The sequence below is a fragment of the Marmota monax genome, unplaced genomic scaffold (assembly GCF_021218885.2).
Source record: "Marmota monax isolate L192 unplaced genomic scaffold, Marmota_monax_Labrador192_F-V1.1 WCK01_AAM20220418_F8-fsc00022, whole genome shotgun sequence".
Classification (NCBI taxonomy): domain Eukaryota; kingdom Metazoa; phylum Chordata; class Mammalia; order Rodentia; family Sciuridae; genus Marmota; species Marmota monax.
Genome location: NW_026695215.1, coordinates 17,136,929 through 17,162,655, shown reverse-complemented (window position 1 = coordinate 17,162,655; position 25,727 = coordinate 17,136,929). Strand labels below are relative to the sequence as shown.

The window sequence follows — 25,727 nt, the reverse complement described above, 5'->3', positions numbered from 1 at the left end:
ACTCCATTTTGAGCTTTTTCTTATAACATAAGTTGTGACTGAGCCAAGTGTCTAGCTGATGGTTTCCTAGACAACTGAGAGCTACAATGATAACTATGTACTGATATCAAATTTTGATAGTTGGTGTCCAAGACTTTCCCTCTAAACTTGATATCTGAAATCTAAGAAAATATACTTTATGGGACTATAAATGCCCATGCTTTCAGACTGCTGTTTGAGACACATCTCACTCTGATTCTACTCTGTGAGTATTCACTCCCTACTTGGCTCATCTACACATCCCTTATCCTATACATGTCTCTCTCTCCCTCCTCTCAGGCCATATATGGCCTCCTTGTAGTTACTCCAAAATGCCAGGCTGCTTCCCACTAAAAAGCCTTCCAATGTGCAACCCTTCACTTATTTGGGAGTTCTTAGCCATGTTAGGCCCATTAATTTAAAAAGGGATTTTAAAAATAATATTTCCTTAACCATTTAAAATAAAATTTATAGTTAATAGGAGCTAAACATAACTTTAAATAATTACATATCCACACGTTATGTAGAGTTCTAACTATAATAAAAAGGACAAATAAAAGGAACATTAATTTATTATAAAAATATTTTCATGCTAATGGTAAATGTTCCAGTACAACTACATTAGAAGTAATAAAATGGTAATCAAATGGTTGCACCAATACTTAGTTTCTAAATGTGATCGCTACATAGAACAACAGATACATATATCGTCTCGGTGATTAAACAGCACCACCAGCATATGTCATTGGTGACATGAATTTTAGAAAGATAACTCTTGGTAAAGTTCTAAAAAAACAAAGCATAATTGCATAATTTTTCCTTACATTTACTAAGCAGCTCCAGTCTTGGAAAACTGACTATTAAAACCATGCCTCAAAGTATTTTGCTTATACATAAAATCCAGTTAGGTCCTAGGCCAATGGCTCTCAACCTGTGCTATCCATTGAGGTAATTCCTTTGTGGTACTAGGGATTGAACCCAAGGACACCTCATTGAGCTAAAGCCCTAGTCCCTCTTATTTTTATTTTGAGATAGGGTCTTGGTAAATTGCTGAGGCTGGCTACAAACTTGTAATCCTCCTGCCTTAGCTTTCTGAGTACCTGGGATTACAGGTGTGTGCCACCATGCCCAGCTTCTCAGCATTTTTTAAAAGCTCTCTGATTCTAGTGTGCAGCCAGAGTTGAGATTCACTGTTTGAGGCTGAAGTAAATAGGTATTCATCTATATGAAGTCAGGATGGAAGGTCCTGCAGGACACACATCAAGTTGCTAGATTTTGAGATTTGAATGTCCCACAAAGGCCCACATGTTGCAGACTCAGTCCTCAGCCAAGTGGCTCTATAGGAAGGTGGTAGAACTTTAGAAGATGGTGCCTGTTACAAGGAAGTTGATTCATCAGAGTATATCCTTGAAAGGAATACTGGAAACCTAGCCCCTCCTCCTTTCTCTTTTTTAGCTTCCTGGCCACCAAGAGATGGACAATTTCCTCTGCCACACACTCCAAGCACACTCCTAACACGTTGTGCTCCCACAGGCCCAAAGCAATAGGGTCAATGGGTCACAGAAAGAAACCTACAAAACTGGGAGCCAAAATTAACTTTTGCTACTTAAAAGTTGACTATCTCAGGTATTTGCCACAGTAATAAATGGCTAACATTCAAGTACTTTAGCTCAGTACAAAAGACTAACACAAGTCTTTGTTTTACAGGCTGTCCTTCACCTCACTAAGGCTATCATTATGACAACCAAAACTGCCCTGCCTCTTATTTTTGAAACAACCTCTAAAGCTTGTCCCAACACCAGATGAGAATCACTGACCTAACTCATTCATCACTCGCATCTCAATTCAAACATCACCTCCTCTGGGAAACCTTCCCTAAACCTGCAGAACAAACTAGGATTTTCTGCTCTATCTTCTCATTATACCATGTACTTTTCATTCATAGCTATCATTATAACTAGTAATTAAATTTACTTTAGGGATTATTTCATTTATACTTATCTACAACTAGAACAGCTATTCTGAAACTTAAGCAAATTATCAGAATCACTTGGAGGACGCTCAAAGTGCCAGATGCGGTGGCACTTTGGTCTCAAAATAAAAAATAAAAAAGGCTGAGGATGTAGTTCAGTGGAAGAGTGTTCCTGGGTTCAATCCCCCACTTTTTAACTTACTTAAAAAGTAAGTTAATGGCTATATGACTGGAAGATTGCTGTCTTCAAATACACAGGTATTATAAAATAAGGGTGGTGGTTATTATACCGGGAAACACAACACTTTAAATGTATATATTCCTTTTCTTTAAAAAAAAAAAAAAATTTAAAGTTGTAGATGGACACAGTACCTTTATTTTATATATTTATTTTTTGTATGTGGTGCTGAGGAGCGAAACCCAGTGCCTCACAAATGCTAGGCAAGCGCTCTACCATTGAGCCACAACCCCAGCCCACATATAGTACTTTTCCACTTTCAGAACTTAAGACAAAAAGTATGAGCTGGGCGCAGTGGCACACTCCTGTAATCTCAGTGACTTGGGAGGCTGAGGCAGGAGGATCATGAGTTCAAAGCCAACCTCAGCAACTTAGTGAGGCTCTAAGCAACTCAGTGAGACCCTGTCTCTAAATAAAATATTAAAAAGGGCTAGAGATGTAGCTCAGTGGTTCAGTCCCTGGTACCAAAAACAAAAAAGGATGAGATGATCAATAGAAAGCAAAAATTCTAGAGTTAGACAAATCTAGGTTTGAAACCTGACTTAAAAACTGTGCCACTTGGCATGTTAACTTCCTATAACTTCAGTTTGCTCCTTTCTCTCCTCCCAAACCCCTCTCTTTCCCATAGTACTAGGGATCAAACCCAGGAGTAGTCTATCTCAGAGCTATACCTAAAGTCCTTTTTATTTTAAGACAGGATCTTGCCGAATTGCTGAGGCTAGCCTTGAACTTGTGATCCTCCTGCCTCAGCCTAGGAGTGACTGCTCTTACAGACATGCACCACTATATCCAGTTTCGCTATCTCTTAAGGGGGAATATCATTAATACCTTCCTTAGAGAGTTGTTATGAAAATAAAGTAACAGAGAGAGCACTTAGCATAGCCTGCCACATAAGTAAGCACCCAATAAATGTTTCCCATTGTTAGTCTGCCTGATTTTATATACAGTAAGATACCCAAGGGAGTTTTCCTAATAAACTATTTTTTCTAATAGCCTTTCTAATAAGCTATATTGATGACCACAACTTTAAATGGTAAATGAATATAAAAGAAAGATGGAGACAATACACAAAATACAACAGAATTAAATAAATCACCAATTCAAAAATAATTATCTGGGACTCAAGAAGACAGTGAATTCTTCCCAAGTTATAAGTGAAATAATTTTTGCTAGTTGGAAAATATTATAGAGCTATAAAGGAATACATAACATATGATTAGCTTAGGGCTTGAAAATGATGAACACATGGCAATTAAAAGCAGACAAGTATAATTACTGTTCCATCAACAAGTTACAAGAACATCAGACACTCCTTGCAGGCAGAACAAGGATCCAAAACCCAAAATCTCCTCTGTTAGAAAACACATTAATACTAGAATGTGTGTAGCTTATATCACAAGAATTAAGACAACTAAAATGAATGCAGTGGTGGACACCTGTAATCCCAGAAGTTTAGGAGGCTGAAGCAGAAGGATCTCAGGTTCTAAGCCAGCCTCAGCAATTTAGTGAGACTCTCTCGCAAAATAAAAAATAAAAAGGGCTAGGAATGTAGCTCAGTGGTTAAACACCCCTGCATTCAATCCCTCAGTACAAAGAAAAGAAAAAAAAAAAAAAAAGAAGAGGAGGAGGAGTAGGAGGAGTTAAGGCAACTAATGATTCCCAAAGAAAGAATGAAATTTCCACAATTATATAAGTGGAAAAAACAACAATAAAATAATTCCAACTGACCCAAACTTGCCTGTTTCCTTAGGCTCACATCATAATGCATAAACTAAACACATTAGGAGAATTTCATCTAGTTCTCCTCAGGAGTTCCCCCTCAAAATTATCAATGAAGCTGGGTGCGATGGCTCATGCCTATAAACCCAGTGACCCAGGAAGCTGGGCAAGAGAATTGCAAATTCTAGGCAAGCCTCAGCAACATAGCAAGGCCCTAAACAACTTAGTGAGACCCTGTCGCAAAATAAAAAATTAAAAGGTCTGGGGGATGTGGCTCAGTGGTAAAGTGCCTCTAGGTTAAACCCCCCAATACTCAAAACAAAAAAAAAATTATATGGAATGAATCTTAATTAAGGGGAATATTATCTGTACAGCTCATAAATATGGAACCTAACTTTTGAAAATATGCAACCACAAAAACATGCTTTATTTTTACTTTTTTGATACTGGGGATTGAACCCAGCCAGATGTGCTCTACCACTGAGCCACATCCTCAGCCCTTTTTATGTTTTATTTTAAGACAAGGTCTCACTAAGTAGCTTAGGGCCTTGCTAAATTGTTGAGGCTAGCCTCAAACTTGAGATCCTCCTGCTTTAGCCTCCTAAGCAGCTGGGATTGTAGGCGTGCTCCACTATAACCAGCAAATACATGTTTTAAATAATTACATTTTTGTTCACATAACAGCAGCAATTTGAAATGGTTTATAAAAATGAAGAAAATGCTCAATTTAATAGAATCTAAATACAAAACCTATATTAAATCAGTAGTTCAAGAATACATAATTTTATGGGTCTAGGGGTGTGGCCCAGTGGTATCACCACTTGCCTTGAATGCTTGAAGCCTTGGGTTGGGTCCCCAGGACTATTTGTGCACACTCACACACAGAAGAACATAAAAGAATAACTGAAATTATTTTTCAATAATTTAGTAGAAATTAATTACTGTGCTATCATGTTTAAGTAATTGGAGATAGTAGTAAACTAGATACAAATACTGAGCATCTCCTATTTCAAATGGCAGGCCTTCAAGTTATTTCCTAAGAAAATTGTTAATAGGCTATTTTAAATAATCTGAAATTTTTAAAAACCCTCCTCCAAGTTGAGTTGAATTTATAACTCTGATAGTATGAAATGTTGATTTAGATCACAAAAGTTCAATTATTTGAAGAAGTAAAGTACAATATGTCAAAATGGAGTTTGACCTCTTGTTGACAGTCACTTCAAATTCCTTACAGTGGCTCAGCAGGTAAGGAATTCATGGAATTCAGGTCTTCAAGGTCTAACAAACATTGCAGTGAAACCACCCAGGCAGCACCAAATTATGTGGGCAAAGCTGGTTGATCATCTAACTCCTTAGATCCTTTCCACTTTATCTCTACCTTACAACTCTGCTACTTCTAAATAACAGGATGAGTACAATTAGTTAATATTATAAATTATTATTAGAAATGTGCAATTAGTAAATATTATAAATTAGTCATTATAAATGCAAGGACAAATTGTGGTCAGGAATGTTTAAACTGTAGTTTAAAATAAAGCTTTTGGATTACCCATGGATTTCTTTTAATCCACATAATCCTCCTGTTGCAGGCAGGGATAATCAGGATCACATTTCCCTTGAAGGCAAATGAGCACTTGCCTGGTGGTCTCCCAAATGGTTGGAGCACCAGAAAAACCAAACTACAGGGTCAGGGATGCTTTGGTCCCTGGATTTACACCAGAGAGGATTTGGAGCCGCAAACCTAGCTCTAGCAATATCAGAAAATAGGGAACTGTCCAGATTAGCATCCTTGATTTCAGAAGTAAACTCCCAATTAAAAAGCCAAATAGCTAGAATGTGGAACCAACCTAGATGCCCTTCAATAGATGAATGGATTAAAAAATGTGGCATTTATACACAATGGAATATTACTCAGCACTAAAAAATAATAAAATCATGGCATTTGCAGGCAAATGGATGGCATTAGAGCAGATTATGCTAAGTGAACTTAGCCAATCCCTAAAAAACAAATGCCGAATGCTTCTCTGATATAAGGGGGTGACTCAAAATGGGATAGGGAGGAAGAGCATGAGAAGACTACCACTAAATAGGGAAGAGAGGTGGGAGGGAAAAAGAGGGAGAAGGGGAGTTGCACAGAAGATGGAAGGAGAACCTCATTGTTATACAGAATACATATATGATGTTGTAATGAGAAAAAGAAAAAAAAAGTGTGACACATTAGATTGGATAGAGAGAAAGGATGGGAGAGGAGGGGAGGATAGGAAGGGCAGCAGAATAGACAATATGATTGATGTATGTACATTCCATGTATGTATGATATATCAAAATGCATTCTATTGTCACGCATGACTAAAAAATAAATAAATAAAAATTAAAAAAAAAAAAAAAAAAGCCAACCTCGGGCTGGGGTTGTGGCTCAGCAGTAGAACATTCACCCTGCATACACAAGGCCCTGGGTTTGATACTCAGCACTACATAAAAATAAAGGTATAGCATCCAACTACAACTAAAAATAAATATTAAAAAAAAAAAAAGCTGGGGCTGGGGATGTGGCTCAAGCGGTAGCGCGCTCGCCTGGCATGCGTGCGGCCTGGGTTTGATCCTCAGCACCACATACAAACAAAGAGGTTGTGTCCGCCGAAAACTAAAAAATAAATATTAAAAAAAAATTCTCTCTCTCTCTTTCTCTTTCTCTCTCTCTCTCTCTTAAAAAAAAAAAAAAAGCCAACCTCAGGTTATCTGCTAAATATTCAAGGAATTACTATAAAGAAATAAGAGCCTGTAACACCAGCTACTTGAGGCTAAGGCAGAAGGATCAAAAGTTGGAGGCTAGCTTTGGCACTTTAGCAAGAGTTTGCCTCAAAATAAAAAATAAAAAGGGTTTGGGATATAGCTTAGTATTGTAAAGCATCTCTGGGTTCAATCCCCAGTACGGGAGGAGCGGGGGACGACAAGTTAAAGAGAGCTAGAAGTTTAAAGCTATGCTAAAGGGTAAAACTAGTCCCAATAGCTGGAAGACAAGAACACTACCTTGATGAGAAAGCAGAGATCTCCTTTTAGGCCAGGTACAATAGGGCGTGCCTAAAATCCCAGTGGTTCAATAGGCTGAGGCAACATGATTGCAAGTTCAAAGCCAACCTCAGCAACTTAGTGAGACCTAAAGCAATTTAATGAGACCCTGTCTTATAATTTAAAAAATTAAAAAGGGCTTGGGATGTGGCTCAGTGCCTAGGTTCCATCCTTGATACTGAGGGTAAGGGGGAAGAAACCTCCTCTTTGGAAAAGGATAATTGCTTCTCTCATAAGGTCTGACTACCACATACTCATAGACGCTCCTCAGAAAAAGAGCCCACACAAACCAGGAAATGGAAAGGAGACAAGGAAAAAAGCCCAAGTGCCAAAATATGGGATAGAGGTGAGAGATAAGAGGTGGAAGGGGGTAAAACATAGAAGGGACTTTGTCCCATACAAGTTTGAAAATCTATGATAGTCTCCCTTATGTTTCTTTTCTTCTCTTGTACTTAGTATTCCATTAAGTACTGTTCTCCTGTCTAAATTTGTTCCTCCAATGTATTTTCCCCCCATATTTCTATTTTGACAATAAAATTACATATTTCTGATTTTTCTGAACCCTTCTTTGTTCATAGAGGCTAGATAGCTTTCAGGGATACAGACTTGGTCTCAGGGAGGGAGAAAATCTGCAATTCTATGTCTCATTATACAATCCATGAAAAGCTCTCAAATAAGAAGTCAATAGAAACCAAATAATGATGATTTACCCCCAAGATATAATAACTCCAAATCAAATGGTTAAGAGGATATATACATACACCTACATTGGTGTGTGCATACATACACACAGGTATGTAATGGAAGGTTCTCAGATTCAAAAAATAAACTAACTTGGGCACAGTGGTACACACCTGTAATCCCAGCAGATTAGGAGGCTGAGGCAGGAGGATCCCAAATTCAAGACCAGCCTCAACAACTTAAAAAGGCCCTAAGCAACCTGGCCAGACCCTTTCTAAAAAAAAAAAAAAAAAAAAAAAAAAAAAAAAAGGGGCTGGGGATGTGACTCAGTGAATAAGTGCCCCTGGGTTCAATCCCTGGTACCAAAAAAATAATAAATGTCTAATTGAAATGAAAAACAATTCAGTTATCTGTTGAAATATTAAATAAGATTGTACTGCAAAATAAAACTAGCACATCCTAGAATCAATTCCCTCTAATCAAGACCAAAACTCAATGCCTCCCCAAAACAAAACAGGGCAAGGGATGTAGCTCAGTGATATAATGCTTACCTAGCATATGGGAGGCCCTAGATTTGATTTCCCAAATGGGAAACAAATAAAAACAAGATGGGAGAGCTGTTCTTTGGTTCATTTTTTCAAAAATACTAGTGATTCAGTACACAATGAATAAAATTCACATTTTTAAAAAAACATTCTTAGCTATAGACACAATACATTTGTTTTATTTATTTATTTTTATGTGGTACTAAGGATGAAACCCAGAGTCTCACACATGCAAGGCAAGTGTTCTACCACTGAGCTACAACCCCAGCCCTTGCATTTGTTTTTCTTATTAATGATTTAATGTCTGAATGCTTAGTCTTATCAGAGGTAAACACCTTCCTTACTGAAGATCTAGCTGGATGTGATGGTACATGTCTATAATCTCAGCAACTGCAAGTTCAAAGCCAGCTTCTGCAATTTAGTGAGACCCTGTCTCAAAATAAAACATAAAAAAAGGGCTAGGGATGTGGCTCAGTGGCTAAGCACCCCTGCTGGGTTCAATCCTGGTACCAAAAAAAAAAAAAAAATCCCTTAAGGGAGTTAAAAATACTTAATTTAAGAAAAGACTAACTCCAGGCTTTTTGCTTATTTCCTATTACACAAACATGGAATTAAAAAAAAAAAAAAAAGTAAACTGTTTTCGAGACATGTTAAACTTGGAATCAGAAGATTTTATAATTCATCTTATTCCTAAAAAATGTTCCAGTAACTGTTCTGATTCCTGGGAATACCAAAGGCAAGATAAGCAAGGTCCCTGTCATCGTGAAGTTTGTATTATGTTGAAGGGAAAAAAAAACCCTTAACATAAACAAATGAGCAAGAAAATTAGCTGAAGTAAATTTTGGATTTTCTTGGCACCATGAGAAGCCATTGAGGTAGGAGAATGATCAAAGATCACTTGGATTGCTATGTGAAAATTGAAAGAAGACCAGAGGTGAAGAGACCAGTAAAGAAATTACTATCCGGAGCTCAATGTGCACTGGCGCACACCTATAATCTGGGACTGCAACTATTTAGAAAGGCTGAAGCCAGAGGATCACAAGTTTGAAACCAGGCTGGCAATTTAACAAGATCCTGTCTCAAAGGCAGGGGTTGGGACTGAGGATATAGCTCAGAAGTAGAATGCTCCTGCATTCAGTCTTCAATTCCCAGTACCACAAGAAAAAAATAATAATAATAATAACTACCCAGGAAGAACTGGAGTGGTGGTGATACAAATAGTATGTAGTATATATATGTATATGTGTGTTAAGGAGTTCAATCCTTAACACACATATACAGGAAAGACAAGCAAGAGAGGTGGGAAATATCAATAAATCAAAACCCAACTGGTTTATCTCCTAAAAATAAAAAAATAATAATAAAAAACCCTCTCAAGGTGGAATATCTTAGTCAAAGTGTGAATCGGAGGTGTAAGGAAAAGATTTTTGTTTCTTAAATCATTTTGCTTTGGGTGAATACAATTCCAATTTCAGGGCTGGGGATGTGGCTCAGTAGCAGAGCACTTGCCTTACTTGAATAAGGTGCTAGGTTAGGTCCCCAGCGCATAAAACAAACACAATCCCACCCCCTGCCTTCCTTTCTTGATACTCAGGGGCACTTTACCACTGAGCTACATTCCCTTTTTATTTCTTGAGACAGGGTCCCACTAAATTGCTGAAGCTGGCCTCTAACTTGAAATTGTCTTGTCTCCACCTGCCAGACTGCTGGGGTTTACAGGCCAGAGCCACAACTCCAGCACAATTCCTTTCTTAAGCCTTAAGATTTTTACTTTATTTCATACTTGGGTTCTAAAACTAGGTTCAGATCCTTATCCTGACAACCCTTTCCTATGCTACATTATTACCACTTACACAGTTCTGCTTTTACCATAAAAGCTAACAACTTAACCTAAAAATCCCCAAATGATTAACAAACTGCTGAGAACTGACTCGTTGGAGATGATTTTATTAGGAATCATATGTCCAAACATCCATTCAGTGCTTCAAAATAAGTACTCTTATAATTTAATTATGACTTCACCAGACAGTAACACTGCCCACAATGATGTTTACAAAAGCACTTGTCACTCCCTTCGGATGTAGCAATGCAGAAAAAGAAGGCTGTTTCCATACTCTTCCTGTGTTTATATTCTGTAACAAGTGACAAGAGTTTAAGTGTCTCTTAAGATTATTTAAACAGCAAAGCACTTAAAGTTTATGTGTCCCACCATCTTCCATCCTAAGCAAATCCTGAATTCACCTGGTTTCCTTACAGCAGCAGTTTCTACTCGGTTTCTAAGACAGGTTTCCAAGCCACCTTTTCCAAGAGACTACTGACTCTTGGAAGAGACCACAGAATTCTACTTCGGCCACTAAGATAACAGGCTCCAGCATTAAGCAACTCCAGTTGAGGTTACTGCAGCACTAGAGCAGTTCGGAAGTAAATGTGCCCCCAAACGCAAACCCGCTGCCAAGAACTGGCAATTGCTAACAAGAGATGCTGCAGCAGGACTCTCCTAACAGCTACCATTCACCGAGCCATTACTGTTGGGTTATGCCTCCCCCTCGACAATCTAACAAGTCCATATTATTATTCTCAATTAGGAAATCAGGACATTTGGCCCCAGGTCCCAGGACCCGTCCGTGGCGACGCTGCGATTCTAAAACACGTCCCGTCCGGAACCCCGGAGTCCAGGATCCCCGCCCCTAAAATACACTTCTGCGCAAAAAGGCACCTGAGGGTCGGGAAGCTCCGGATGTGTCCGCAGAGACGCAAGGGACCGGTACCGCGCCACTCCGCACCCGCGCCCCTCAGGAGCGGGGCCGAAAGCGCCCGCGGCCCGGGCGCCCGGCGGCGTCTCCACCGCCCGGAGGCCTGGGGGCGCCGCACACCTTGGAGAGCCCCGGGCGGGCCGCAGCCTACCGAGGCGTCCCCGCCGGCTGGCGGGCGGGTGTTCTCCGCGCGGGCAGGAAGCGCGGCGCTGGCACCAGAGTCGCCAGAGCCACAGGCAGCGCAGCAGGAGCGACTCTCCGGGCCGCGCGGGGGCACCTCAGCCGGCAGCCGCAACCCTGCCACCCCTCAGCCGCGCCGCATCCGGGTCCCGTGCCGCCGCGCTCACCTGCCCGGGGCTCCGCCACCGCCGGCTCCCGCTCCCGGTGCGCGGTCAGCAGCCCAAGCCGCCGCGACCTCCTCGTTCCGGCGCTCCCATCTCGGCTCCTTTCAGTCAGCTCCCGCCTGCCCAGCGCAGATCTACACCCGCCTGCCGCCCACTGCCATGGCCCGCTCCGCAGCAGCAGCAGCCGCACCGCCCCACAGAGCACGCGCGCGCCGCCGCCGTGCCCGCGCGTGCGCGTGCGCGCGCGCTCGCCTCCCAAGCTGGCCTCTCGGCAGTCCCCGCCCGGCGCGCGGCGCTCAGGCCAATCCCGGGCGCCGCGGGAGGGAGGCGCACCGCCGGCCGCCTCCGCGTCTGTCCGCAGGGCTGACTGGCTGCTGCGCCGCCTCTCTGCGGCTCGCGGCGGACTGCGGTATGCAGAGTCCCCGACAAGCCGCCTTTTGGAGAGACCCAGCCCATGCCCTGGCCTTGGTAGCCCCTTCCCCAGAGACCCTTCTGCTTCTAGGCTCTTCGCTGGCCTCTTCCCAGCCCTTCTCCCCAGTCTTGTTCGTTCTGCTAATGCAGAACGGACTTCTTGGTTCTTGAACACTAGACTTTGCTTCTCCACCTCCCTCCACCCCTCTCTGTTTGTCACTCCATTTCTGGGGATGAGGGGCGCTAGGTGGGCTGCTTCACAGCTGACCGTTCAGTCTCTGTACTGTGAATAGTCATTTAAAGGGAATGGTGCAGCCTTTCCAGCCCAAGATTCTTTTTCTGTGTTCCTATTTTGCGATAACACCACCTAACTATTCGTTTGCAGCGCCTTACACTTTACCCAACCCTTTTGCCTGTCTTATCTCCCTGTTGTGCCTTTGACCACAACCAGGAAATTGCATAGTCCTTTCTTCAGTAAGACACTTGAAATTTTAACATATTGTAAAGCCACTGCGTTATAGCTATTGCAGCCTAATGCTACAATAATACCTCAAGCGAACAGTCTGGGATAGAATCTAGAAGTAGAACTTAATATAAAGCAAAGGTGACAAGTTAGTTCAGTGATGAAAGAATAGTTTGATAAATGATCATAGTTTTAACTCACTCTCCACTCACAATAATTCAAAGCAAGATCTATGCCATATTCAAAAATAAATTCCAGAAGAATTAAAGATACAAAATTTTTCAAAACAGGCTAAGGATATAGCTCAGTGGTAGAGTGTTTGTTTAGCATGTCTGAGGCCCTGGGTTTGATCCCCAGTGTGTGTGTGTGTGTGTGTGTGCCCACGCATGCACACACACACATGCACACACACGCACACTGCATAACAAAAACTTAGGAAATTTTTGAAAGGATAGTAATATAACTTCAGTGAGGCGGAAACTTGAAGCAAGACAGGAAGCCCAGAATCATTAAAGAAAAAAATAAAAACATTCGTCTACATAAATATGACATCAGAGTAAGTTTTTTAAAGAAGAAAAAAAAACAGTAGATGGAATAGAACTGGACATAACATGGCAAACACATTGTTTCTCTGGCATAAAAGGGAGTTTCTATAAATGAACTTTTTAAAAACCAAATAATGTTTTAAAAGTACAGGTGAAGTATACAAATAGAGGGTTAATAGAAGAGAAAATCCAAATGGTCATTGGAAAAAGATGCTTAATTTCAGGAATAGTTATGGGAAAGCAAATTAAAAACATCCATTTTTCACTCATCAGATTGGCAAACCTTAACAAGAATAATCAATGAAACATGAGAAAACAAAGTTAGTGCATCTCAGATGGAAATGTAAGTTGCCACAAACTTCCTAGAAGTAACTTATAAATATGTGTTAAAATTTAACGTACACATTGACCCAAAAATCCATCAATCCTGCCCCCTATAAAAACTACAGAAATTACAAGTTGGAAGATTGTACACAGAAATGATATGGTGTGTTAAGTGCACGCAGGAAAGATACATCCATATGAAAGCTGTGATCATGACCTTATTTGGAGAAAGGATGTTTGCAGATGTAATTAAGGATCTTGGGATGAGATCATACTGGATTTAGGATGGGTCTGATCCCAATGATGGGTATCTTTATAAAAGAAAGGCAGGGGAAGATTTGACACAAATAAGGAAGATGATATGAAGAAGGAAGTAGAGGTTGGAAAATTATGTCTACAAGCCAAAGAACACAAAGGATTATTGGCAGCCACCAGAAACTAGGAGAGGAGAATGAAACAGATCTTCTTTAGAAGAACCAACCTTCCAGAAGGCACAAGACCCTGGATTCAATCCTCAGCACTGCAAAGAAGTGGGAGGGGAAGGTATTTTCTAAAAGTAACCTATGTTGCATATAACTTGATATCACCTTTGGACTTGAGAACTATGAGAAAATAAATTTCTATTTCTTTCTTTCTTTCTGTTTGGTACCAGGGATTGAACCCAGGGGTTTTTAACCACTGAGCCACACTCCCAGCCCTTTTTTATATTTTATTTAGAGACAAGGTCTTACTGAGTTGCTCAAGGCCTCACTAAGTTGCTGAGGCTGGCTTTGAACTCTTGATCCTCCTGACTGAACCTCTGGAGTCTCTGGGATTACAGGTATGTGCCACCACACCAGGCATAAGTTTCTATTTATTTAAGCCATAAAGTTTATAGTAATTTGTTCAGCTAGACAGAAAATGGATACATATGCTTATTATATAATTGTTTGAAAGGGATAACAAATATAAATAGACTGGGAACAACCCACTTGTCAATTAATGAATTTATTTTAGTACTTCATATTGTAGAATATTATACCATGCTGAAAATGAGCCAGATCTGTTTTTGTTTTGTTTTGTTTTGCTTTTGACCTGGAGGGATCAAAGTGGAAAACTTTTACAATTACAGAATGATATGAAAGTGGTTTATTTCAGTTAGTATATAACTGAAGATAGTAATATATATTCATGAGGACATAGAAAGGGGTATAAGAATTTACCCAAAACACATCATAGTAGATATCTCAATGGACAAAGAGAAGAGGTTGAGAGGGAGCGTTATCTTTTCCTGTATATGTCTTTGAATTGTCTTACTTGTTATAAATAGTATATGTTAACCTAATAAATACCATTTTGAAGAATGAAACCAATTTGTGACTAGTGTATTTTTGTGAAAAAAAAAATTTTTTTAAATTTTTTGTACCAGGGATTAAACCCAGAGGTGCTTAACAACTGAACCACATTCCACCACTTTTTGTTTTGAGACAGGATCTTGCTAAATTGCTTAGAGCCTGGCTAAACTGCTAAGGCTGGATTTGAACATTCCATCCTGTGTCAGCCTCCTGAGCTGCTGGGATTACAGGCAGGTGCCACCACTCCTGGCTATGACTAGTTCTTAAATCATGGCTAAAGTTATTAGCATAAAGGAAAGCTTCTATCTGTCCAGTTTGAGAAGATTCAAACATTCTCTATGATCCCTACTTCCCCACTACAAAGTTTTAAAATGTACTTTCTTTTTTTTTAATATTTATTTTTTAGTTCTTGGCAGACACAACATCTTTGTTTGTATGTGGTGCTGAGGATCGAACTTGGGCTGCACGCACGCCAGGCGAGCGCGCTACTGCTTGAGCCACATCCCCAGGCCATTAAAATGTACTTTCAATATATGATCTCTGCAGGCTTTTTCCTAATTTACCTTCCTTCCAAATACTTCTGAGTATTCCCTAGACTCATTGATTTTATATTTATTTTTTTTAATTTGAGTGTTTTGTTGTTGTTGTTGCTTAAAATCCACATAATTTGAAATCTAAAATGTAGACTTGGTGTGTTCAGTGGTACAATTCTTGCCTAGCATGCATAATGTCCTTGTTTCAATCTGAGCATCCTGCCCCCCACAAAAAAAAAAGTAAAAATGAAATAAAAAGTGAACCAATAAGCAGTGAAAATCTTTAACCTTGTTATGAAACTTTCCTCACAGACAACCAATTTTGTCAGTTTCTTGAGCATCCTTCCAAAAATATAATACTCATATAAGAGAAAATACAGCTGGGTGCAGTGGTGCGTAGCTGTAATTCCAGTAGATCTGAAGGCTAAGGCAGGAAGATCACAAGTTTAAAGCTAGCCTCAGTAATTTAGCAAGGACCTAAGCAATTTAGTGAGACCCTGTATCAACATAAGAAATAAAAAGAGCTGGGGATGTGGCTGTGGTTCAATCCCCAGTACCCCCCAAAAAAGAGAGAGAGACAGAGAGACAGATAGAAAGAGAAAAGAGATGTTTTTCCACTTTGTGTGCAGATGGAAATGTTTGATTCATAGTTGCCTTTTTTTACATCTTCACACCAGTACATAATGAGTGTGTATGTGTGTGTGTGTGTGTTTATTGGGATGGAACATGGGGCAATCTACAACTAAACTACATCTCTACTTTCCTAATCCTTTTTTGAGACAGGTTCTCACTATATTGCCAAAGCTGACCTCAAACATGCCATCTACCTGTGCCATTCTCCCAAGTCACTACTAAGAGAATATAGGACTGCGCCCATGCACCTGAATATTTTTGCATTCTTTTAAAACTTTTATTGGTATGTACAGAATGCATACAGAAACTACACACATCATAAAGTTTTACAAAACAGCAAGACATAGGGGTACATTCCTGTAATCTCAGTTACTCCATAACCTGAGGCAGGAGGATTACAAATTCAAGGCCAAACAGGACCCAGTGACACAGGCCTGTAACCCAGTGATAAGGGAGGCTGAGGCAGGAGGATTGCAGGTTTGAGGCCAGCTTCAACAATTTAGCAAGACCCTAAGTAAATTAGGGAGACTCTCTGTCTCAAAATTTTAAAAGGGGGTGAGGGTGGACTGAGGATGTATATCAGTGGTAATTCAACCCTGGGCTCAATTACCAGTACCAAAAAGAAATTTCAAGGTCAGCCTCCACAATTTAGCAAGACCCTTCCACAAAAAAAATTTTTTTAAAGGGCTGGGACATAGCTCAGTAGTTTGCCTAGCATATGTGAGGTCCTGAGTTCCATCCCCAGCACGTGAAAAGACAATTATTTTTTTTAACAAATTCAACACACTAGTGTAAAAAAAAAAAAAATCAATAGAGAACATGACCAACATCTCAGACTTCACAGTCATTGTCCTCCCTTCACGGGTAATCACTACTCTAACATGTAACACCAGAAAAAAAATTCCTTTTTCTTGGCTTTAGACTTTAAGTAGATTGTCTATGCAATGTGTACTCTTTTTGAGCCTGGCTTCTTTTGGTCTACATTTCCTCTACATTATCTGTGATATTCATGTACTACTACATGTGCCTGTACTTGTTCATTCTCATTGCTATGTAGTATTTCATTGTACTTTTCTTGATGGCTGCAACGTATGCCTTTGTAAAGATATGGTGTAATTTAGCTGGTGACTTACTGATGGATATTTAGACTCTTTCCAATCTTCTGACCCATAAAAAATGCTGCAATGAACAACTTTGAATTCATATCATCTTGTGTATATGCAAATATGACTACAGAATATACTCTTGGAGAATTACTGAATCAAGGGCAAGAGTATTTGTAATCTTGAAAGACATTGCCAAATTACTTCTAATGAGGGTTGTATCCTTTATACCCCTTTTTCTTTTTCTTTTTTTTTTGGGGGGGTGGGGTGGGGTGGGGTAGGGGTTACCGGGAATTGAACTAAAGGGCACTGGACCACTGAGCCACATGCCCAGCCCTATTTTGTATTTTATTTAGAGACAGGACCTCACTGAGTTGCTTGCTTAGTGCCTCACTTTTGCTGAGGCTGGCTTTGAACTCATGATCCTCCTGCTTCAGCATCCTGAGCTGCTGGGATTACATGTGTATGACAGTGAGCCTGGCTACCAGTAGGATATTTAAGGGTTTATTTTCTTAGACTTTTAAGAGTTGAGCAGGACACACAATGGCACACACCTGTGATCCTAGTGACTCAGGAGGCTGAGAAGCAGGATGATTGCAAATTTAAGGTCAGCCTCCTCAATTTAGTGAGACTCTCAAATTTTGAAGAGAGAGAGAGAGAGAGAGAATTTTAGAGCTTGAAACTTTGAGGTTTGGGAAACACATTGCACATCCCACTCATTTATACAGAAAGAAATGAAAGATGTTAAAGGTGAGAAGTCTTGCAGAAGGCCCTACCGTAAGTTAATAGTTATCCCCAACTTCTAGAGGAGGCCTAGATGCTAGACACGTATCAGAGAAAGCCAACAAAGCCTCAGACATCCTGTGCTGCCCACATTGTTGACAGGCTGCCTCTCTCCTCCTCTCCACCAACTAACTGCCTTCAAAGACAAGCATGAAAAGGCCCAGCCACATACCAGGGCCACCCATCTTGGAAGGAAGAGGACAGAAAGGGAAAGGCTGAAGGAGGGCTAAGAAGGGGAAGGGTGAGCAGCAGCCATTTGAGGAAAGATAGACAAACTGTGGTAGAAAGAAAAATTTGCAGAGCAGATAGGGGGAACAATAACATTGAAGGAAGAAGGTAAGGGGCGTGGCCCATGCCTGTACTCCCAGCTACTGAGGAGGCCATGGTAGGAGGATCACAAGTTCCAGGTCAGCCTGGGCATCTTAGTGAGGTTCTTAGTGAGACCCTGTCTCAAAATAAAAAATAAAAAGGACTGCCGATACAGCTCAGTGGTAAAGTGCCCTGGGTTCAATTCCCAATACCAAAAAAAAAAAAGAAGAGTTGAGTCATTCCTGGGGCTACTGGAACTGATAGAACCTATCAGTTTGTAAGAAGGATCAAAGAACATTTTTGTTGTTGTTGTTTTTGGTGCTTGGGGATTTGAACCCAGGGCCTCATGCATGCCAGGCAAGCACATTACCACTGAGCCACATCCCCAGCCCCCTTGTTTTGTTTTTTGATACTGAGGATTGAACCCAGAGGCACTTTACCACTAAGCCACATTCCCAGTCCCTTTTTATTTTTTATTTAGAGACAGAGTCTCAACTAAGTTTCTTGGGACCTCAGTTACTTGCGATCCTCCAGCCACAGCCTCCAGAGTCACTGGGATCAAAGGTATGCACCACTGCGCCCAGCTCAAGGAGCTAAAGGAAAGGTTTATACGTCCTAGCAACATCTTGCCTACATTCCTCTCAAGGTATATGGACTTTGGGGCTAAAACTTGGGAAGATTTGGGTTCAGCTTTTAAATTTTATTAAGTTATTATTATTATTATTTGTTGTTGTTGTTGTTATTGTTGTTGTTGTACTGGAGACTTAACCCAGGGATGTTCTACCACTGAGCTCTACCTCCAGCTCTTTTTTATTTTTGAGACAGGGTCTTGTTAAATTGCCTAAATTGACCTTGAATTTATGAGCTTCCTACCTTAGCCTCCTGAGTCCCTGGGATTCTAGGAGTCCACCACAGCACCCAGATTGTTATTTTATTTATTTTTAAAATTTTATTTGTTTTTAAGCCAGAGTCTTGTTATGTTGCCCAGGCTGGTTTTATACTCCTGGGCTCAAGTAATCTTCCTGACTTAGACTCCAGTCACTGGGATTACCACTGGGCCAGGCTCTGGGTTCAGCTTTTTAAATCTTTCCTACCCCATCCCCATAATTCAAGCCATATTATTTCAGCCAGCCCTTCTCCAATGCCTTAGCTTCCCTTCATTTGTGTGTGTGTTTTAACAGTGGGGGTTGAACTCAGGGACATTTTACTACTGAGCTCCCTCCCCAGTCTTTTTCATTTTATTCTAAATTACTCAGGCTGTCCTTGGACTTCCTATCCTCTTGCCTCAACCTTCCGAATTGCTGGAATTACACACTGTACCACCATGACCTGTAAGAGAAATATTTAATAAAACAGAGACAAAAAGAAAAAATTAAAACTGAACTGTGTGATATTATACAACTTTAAAGAAAACAAGACAAATGCTTCCATATGAACTGATCTGGAATAATCTCCAAAATAGAGTTTAAAGAAATAGGGAAGCCAGGCATGATGGCCCACATCTGTAAACTCATGGCTCTGGAGGCTCAGGCAGGAGGAGCCCAAGTTCAAAGCCAGCCTCAGCAATTTCACAAGGTTCTAAGCAATTTAGCAAGACCCTGTCTTTTTTTTTTTTTTTTTTTTTTTTGGTACCAGGGATTGAACTCTGTGGCACTCAACCACTGAGCCACATCCCCAGCCCTATCTTGTATTTTATTTAGAGACAGGGTCTCACAGAGTTGCTTGGCGCCTCGCTTTTGCTGAGGCCGGCTTTGAACCAGCTGCTGGGATTACAGGCATGTTCCACCACGCCCAGCCCAAGACCCTGTCTTAAAATAAAAAGGGCTATGGATGTGGCTCAGTGGCAAGGCACCTCTGGGTTCATTCTCCAGTACCAAAAAGAAATGAATAGGCAAGATGCAGAACAGCAAAATATTCTAAAACTTAAATATGAACAGAATACCACCAGAAAACAGGAAACTAAAGTGACTACCTGAAAGGAGAACTGGAGGCTGGGAAAGAAGGGTGGAGGGGAAAAATTAATTTTCATGGTTATTTTCTCATGCTATTTGAAATTTTTATCATGCTCTTACTGCCTGTTATACTGGTAATATATGTAATTTGTATATATGTATACATACCCAAGAAGACATATAAACGGGCTGTAATTTAGCTGCTGATATGACTGTCATTGAAGAAGAAGAGAAACTGCAGGGGAGGAAGGGGCGGAGCCTATTGAAAGAGTCAGTGTGGCTGTGAGGGCATTCTGAAGGACAGGAAGTAGCCTCAGAAACTAGCCTTGAAAATTGAGAAGGCCATCACACTATATTTTAAGTACAAATAGTTTTCAGTGCTATTAACTTGTGACTCTAGAATGGTGTCATACACTAAAGAAATATAAATGTAGCCAGGGTTGATGATGCACACGTGTAATTGCAGAGACAGGATGGCTGAGGCAGGACAATGCAAGGTCCAGGCTGGCCTCAGCAACTTAGCAAGACCTTGTCTCAAATAAATAAATAAATAAATAAAAATAAGGCAGAGTTGGATGTTGAGAAATAATAAATCAGACACTTAAAATTTTGTTGTTGTTGTTGTTGTTGTTGTTGTACTAAGGGTTGAACCCAGGGCCTATTCCATGGTAAGCAAGTGTTTTACCACTGAGCCACACCTCCAACCCTAAATCAGACACTTTTAAAATCAATTAGTGCTGGTATATAAAATGAGAAAGATCAAAGATTGTAGCCCTGGTTCCCAAGAAGTTTGGGTGTGACTCTGCCTTGTGGAATGTGAACTATTTATCAACAAAAGCTTAGCCTCATTTGTTGTGAACCAGCCACCCTATACTACAATTTAACCTGTTTTGATATTTGAGAAAGATAAATCAAGTAAATAAGCATTCTACATAATCAACTTCCTTTAATGACTTGAATCAAGAATTTTCTGGGGCTGGGGTTGTGGCTTAGTGGTAGAGTGCTTGCTTAGCATGTATACAGTCCTAGGTTTATATCTCCAGAAGCATTAAAAAGAAAAAAAAAAAAAAAAAAGAATATTTTTGGCCCATTAAGAACAAAGGGTTAGGTGCCCTGGGAGGCTGAGGCAGGAGGATTGCAAGTTCAAAGCCAAGCTCAGCAATTTATGGCCCTAAGCAGTTTAGCAAAATCCTATCTCAAAATAAAACATAAAAAGGGCTGGGGAAGTGGCTCAGTGGTTAAGGGTCCCTGGGTTCAATCTCTCAGTACCAGGAAAAAAGAAAGGAGGGGCAGGATGAGGTTCAGTGGTACCATACTTGTTTAACATATTCAGTCCCCAGCAGGGAAAAAAAAAATACACTGAGGCAGAAGTGTCCAAACTGTAATGTCAGTGCCCACCTGAATTTTACCAATTCACTCGTAATTGAATTTTTATTACAGGGCCTCTGTTCAGCTCACTAGGCAACTCAGGAGGCCTTATATTTCCAAAACAAAGCCTAAACTTCAAAGAGAATTACTTTAGCTAAAAAATGGGCTCCATCCCAGTCTTTTTCCTTTAAGAAAACAGTGGACAAAGAATTGACTGACTTTAATGCTGCCACTCCTTAATTAAGTCTTTATTTTAAAATAGAGGTAGCTGGAGCCTGGTGGCACAGGCTTATAGCCCCAGCAACTCCGGAAGTTGTGGCACAGAGGATTGCAAGTTCAAGGCTAGCCTCAGCCATTTAGGGAGGCCCTAAGTAATTTAGCAAGCACCTGTCTAAAATACAAGATTAAAAAAGTGGGTGGAGATGCAGCTCAGTGGTTAGATGCCACTGGCTTAAATTCCTGGTACCAAAAAAATAAAATCCAAATAGAGATAAATAAGGCAGTTAGGGTTTTTGTACCAGGTTTTATTCATGGTTTTTTTTTTTTTTTTTTGGTGGTGCTGGGGGGAATTGAACTCAGAGCCTTGTGCATCTAAGGCAAGCATTCTACCAACTGAGCTATATCCCCAGCCCTTGTACCAGGTTTTGATAGTTAAATAAATGGGTGCTCACAGGTCTAGAACAGTCTTGAAATACCTATGCAAATGAAATGGGGAAGGTTGCAGGTACAGATGAGTTTTCAAAACAAGAACCTGGATTGCTCAATCTGTAAGGGTGGGGACAGGAGCAAAATGTGAAATGACTTCCCTTGTCCTCCCTCCCCTAGATAGATCAAGGAGCAGATAAATGTTGTTCCTCTTACATGATCAAGATTTACACATTCAGGTACCAGGGGTGTAGCTCAATAGTAGTACAGCTCTTGCCTAGCAGGTGCAAGGCCCTGGATTCCACCCCAAGCACCAAAAATAAGTCAGAAGGGTCAGGGATGTTCCATCTAGACTAAAAGTACATAATAAAATCAGTAGGAATTTGTCAAGTCTCTCCTTCAAAGCTACCAGGAGAAATTCAGAGAAGGCAGTATTTCTCAAATTTCAATAAAAGCAAACTCTGAGGAGGACTAAAAAAAAAAATGTCCAAGGTCTTGAGAATATCTACTCTTCCACTCCCTCAGCAACAGTCTCAGGCACTGGGATAGGTGGTGGGACATGGGGGTGAACAAAACAACGTGATTCCTGCAGTGAGCTTGCACAGGAAGAAACAGTCATTAATGAAGTCATCACATGATTAACTGCAAATTACATCTAAGTGCCATAAAGTGGGGGCGCCTGAAACTGTGAAAGCAAACAGAGGGAATTAACCTAGAGGCAACAAAGGTTTCCCTAAGGAAGGGACAAATAACCTCGGTTTGAAGGAAGAAAAGAGATTTTAACCAGAGTAGAGGCTAAGGGTGTTGCAATCAGAAGGAATAGCCTAGAATCCTGAGGCAAGAAGGAACACGGTCATTCCAGAGATGAAAAAACACCCTATATGCCAGGCGAGGAGGCACCATTCCCAATCCTAGTGACTTGGGAGGCTGAGACAAGAGAATTCCAAGTTCGAGACCAACCTCAGTGACTTAGCTAGACCCTCAGCACTTTAGGGAGAACCTGTTTCAAACTACAAAGGTTTGGGGCCCAGCATGATGGGCCTGTAATCCCATCAACTCAGAAGACAGAGACAGGAGGCCAGCCTAAGCAACTCAGCAAGACCCTGTCTCAAAATAAAAGGACTGAGAAGTATCTCAGTGGTAAAGCACCCTTGGGTTCAATCCCCAGTACCAAAACACACACACACACACACACAAATAAATAAATAAAAAGGCCAGTGTGGCCAGAGTCTTATGAGCTGGTAATGTGGCTCAGTAGGGCTCCTACCTAGCATGTGTGAAGCCCTGGGTTCAACCTTCAGCACCACAAAAAAATAAATAACCATGGTATGAGACCATCAGTAGAGTCTTACTGAAGATCCATGTCACCTGCTTAAAACTGAGCTGTGTTATCTGACCTTCCAAGAAATCAGGATTACAGAGATAACCCCTAAATTTCCTAAATTTCAATTGATATGATAATGACATTTTCTGTGCTTTAATCATTACATGAAAAAGCAAAGCGAGATTAATTAATCAGTTATTTTCTATTGTTCTTATGAAGAAAGTAACTGAAATGACCAATCTGCTTTTTGTCCTTTTGTTTCTGTTTTCTTCAACCTTTCTCCATTGGTAAAACCAAATTCTACTAGCTCAGCCCATTGAAACCCTTATATTTTATGGAACAAAATGTTGCATAATCCTAGAATAGAAAACAAAGCCAATTAAGATAATTAAACTAAATTGTTATAATTTTGTCCTTTCTGTTTTTGTACTGGGGTTGAAGCCAAGGGTGTTTTTATCACTAAGTCACATCCCCAAGCTCTTTTTAAAAACTGTTTATTTTGAGGCAGGGTCTCACTAAATTTCTCAGGATGGCCTTGAATTCATGATCCTCCTGCCTCAGCCTCCATGTGCAACCACACCTAACTAAGAGAAAGAAGTTATTTCATCTGCAACTATATTTCCATCTCCTCTGCATTCACCAACATTTGTTCATTAATAATAATAATAATAATTATTATTATTATTATTATTATTATTATTATTTGCAGTACTAGAAATTTAACCCCTGGTCTAGCACATGCTAGGGAAATGCTCTACCACTGAGCTATACTCCTGACCCTTTTTATTTTATTTTGAATATCCCTAAATTGCCCAGGCTAGCAACCTGTGATCCTCCTGCCTCAATCTCCCCAGTAGTTGGAATTACAGGCCTGCTCCACCAAACCTGGCATCATTTATGTATTTTAAGACTGCATCTAATTTTCCTTTTTCGGTGTGTTTGTGTGTGTGTGTGTGTGTAACAGTGGTCCACTCTATGCTTTGAATATAACCCTTGCTGCTCGGCCACTGCAACTTATTTTTAAATAAGTGCTTCTTTTTCTTTCTCTCTCCTGGCTCCACCCTAATCTCTCCCCATCCCTAATCTCAGGGGAAACAGGATTACCTTTCTTCTGTATCCTAAACAGAATTAATTTATCCCTGAGTACACATTCACCATAGGAACAAAGTAATCCTGATTTGGGGGATGGTACCAGGAGATTTCAGAAATGACTATCTCCCAAATTAAACAGTGAATTACAACTCCAACAGAGAACATGTGGAATATAGCCTTTGAAGCACCTTTTGTGTGTGTGTGTGTCTGTGTGTGTGTCTATCAGGGATTGAACTCAGGGGCACTCAGCCACTGAGCCACATCCCCATCCCTATTTTGTATTTTATTTAGAGACAGGGTCTCACTGAGTTGCTTAGTGCCTCACTGTTGCTGAGGCTGGCTTTGAACTTGTGATCCTCCTATCTCAGCCAGGTACTTGGGGATTTGCCCCACCTGGTACTGGGGATCGAACCCACGGCCTCTCTCTTTAAAAATCCCTGGTTCCTGCTGATGGGCAGAATCACAGCCTTTGGGACAGGAGCAAAACAATAAGCCTTCTTTTTCCTTTTTCTCAAAACTGTGTCCTCATTATTGCATTGGCATTGGGGACATGGACCGAGTTTTGGCAACATGTATGTATATGTAGAAAAGAGTTATGGATCCAACCCAAGACCTTGCACATACTAGGCAAGCACTCTACCACTGAGCCTCATCCCCAATTTGTGTTTTTTTCATTTTATAAAGTTGACTAGAAAACATTTAAAAGGCCCAGGAGGGCATTGGGCACATACCTGTAATATCAGCAATCCAGGGGGCTGAGGCAGGAAGAGCTCCAGTTTAATTTTTTAAAAAAGAGTCTGGGGATGTAGCTCAGTGTAGCATGTAGCTCATGTAGCACCCCTGGGTTCAATCTCTATTAAAACTACTACTACTACTACTACTACTACTACTACTACTAATAATAATAATAATAGAAAGAAAGAAAGAAAAAGAAAAAGCCCAGCATTGTGGCCTGCATGCACCTGTGGTCCAAGCTACTGGGGAAGCTGAATTGGGAGGATTATTTGATCCCAGGGCTTGAGGCCAGCTTGAGTAGAATAATAAAATCCTAAATGAAAGAATGAAAGAGAAACTGAAAGAAAACATTGAGTGCTTCTCTGCTATCTATTGGCACCATGATAATACATGAACTTGTTCATTTAATCTTCCTAACAGCAAACACATGCATTTTCCAGGTGAGTAAACAGGCTTGGAGGGGTTAAACAGTTTACCAAGGTCACACAGCTCTGAAGTGTTGTATCTGAAATAGAAGCCAGGTCAGTCTGACTTCTTAATAAACAGACCTCTTATTCAATACCATTCACACCCCTGAGATAGAGAACTCCATTAGACTGAATGTCTTCAAGGCAAAGATGATATCTGATTTGTCTTCCAATCCCCAGCACAGGGTTTGACATCCAATAACCCTCAATGCATATTTTTGGACACAATGAATGACTGATAAAACATAAATGAAACTGGGCATGATGGTACACACCTGTAACCCCAGTAATTCAGGAGGTTGAGTCAGAAAGATTGAAAGTTTAAGGCCAGCCTCAGCAGCTTAGTGATACCCTGTCTCAAAATAAA

The 25,727-nt window shown here is 40.5% G+C and overlaps 1 protein-coding gene across 2 annotated transcripts in view; it reads right to left on the bottom strand.

Annotated features, from left to right (window-relative positions):
• Positions 1-11,479, bottom strand: part of Pik3cb (phosphatidylinositol-4,5-bisphosphate 3-kinase catalytic subunit beta) — a 140,087-nt gene extending 128,608 nt beyond the window's left edge. The window contains exon 1 of one of the 2 annotated variants that reach the window (XM_046431708.2): positions 11,343-11,479. The gene's annotated coding sequence lies outside the window, so the exon portion shown is untranslated. The remainder of the gene's footprint in view (positions 1-11,342) is intronic. The other variant, XM_046431709.2, reaches the window with a different exon arrangement.
• Positions 11,480-25,727: the final 14,248 nt, after the last annotated feature.